Genomic DNA, 1,355 nt, shown 5'->3' with positions numbered 1-1,355 from the left:
CTCGGTGTAGTTAATTGGAGATTCGGTTCTCTTGAAGTTATCGATTATCCCTTCTATTCTTTGATTTGTATTAAATCGAATCCGTTGAATCCCATCAAATTTGAGTTTCTAATTTCGACAAATAATGTTGTAAGTTTTACTTGAGTATCAAATAAGCCCTTTTGTTAGTTTTGCGACTAGCCTTCAACGGAAAACGTGTTAGCAGTCATGTTGTCCTTGTCAGATCAATGAAAACATGACATGTGTCTCTAAATCCATGTGTACATGCCACCAAGAAAAATATGCCCAATTTTTTTTTTTTTTTTTTTAAAGGTTAGAGATTCATTACCGGGAAGTGGCGGAGGGTGGGGATAATTATCTTATGTGTCACATAAGATAATATTAGGAGAAAATTCACTTTATCCTCATGAAGTTTTAGGAGTTTTTTAATTTGAACCCTAAAGTTTAAAAATTGGCAATGTACCCCCTTAACGTTTCAAATTTTTTTAATTTAAACCTTCCGTTACTAATTTCCGTTAAATTAGACGAAAATTAAAAAAAAAAAAAAAAAAAAAGCTTGAGGGTAATTACGTAATTTTATAAACTTCCATCCAATTTGACAGAAATTAGTAACATAAGGTTTAAATTGAAAATTTTTGAAACATTAGGAGAGTACATTGCCAATTTTTAAACTTTGAGATTCAAATTGAAAAACCCCTAAAATTTGGATAAATTAGATTTTTCCCATAATATTAACATGAGTTAATATTTTTTTTGGGCAAACTTCACTTTGGTCCCCCGAACTTCCACCCATTTTGACAAACTCCCCTGAACTTTCAAAACTTTCACTTTGGACCTCTGAACTTTTAATTTCTATCACTTTGGACTACTCTGTTAGTTTTCAACGTTAAACTCAAATTGAATGAATTTTTATGCCCAACCTTCACTCGAAAACTACACCGTTTTGGGCTTCAAAACTAAAGCACCCACCCTAGCCCAAAACGACACCGTTTTGGGCATTAAAATTTAGGAGAAACTTCACTTACCCTCCTTATACTTTCACGGTTTTTGCAAACACCTCCTCATTGTTCAAAACTCTCACTTTGATGTATCCAACTTTTGTTTCCTTCCACTTTGTCTTTTCCGTTAGGATTTTCTGTTAAATCATAACTGAGGGGTGTAAAATTCCAATCTTACCCTTATTTTTTATTAAAAAATAATTTTTTTTAAAAAAAATCTTGACCCGTGGATTTACTGGTGGATCTAACCCACCCGTATTGTGACCCACGGGTCATATTATTATTATTATATATTAATTAAAAAAAAAATACCGACAATGTGTGACCCACCGGTAGGTCACAAGTGACCCTCGTGAC

This window comes from Corylus avellana, chromosome ca11, assembly GCF_901000735.1.
Source record: "Corylus avellana chromosome ca11, CavTom2PMs-1.0".
In the NCBI taxonomy this organism is placed as follows: Eukaryota; Viridiplantae; Streptophyta; class Magnoliopsida; order Fagales; family Betulaceae; genus Corylus; species Corylus avellana.
This window is presented reverse-complemented; position numbering follows the sequence as displayed.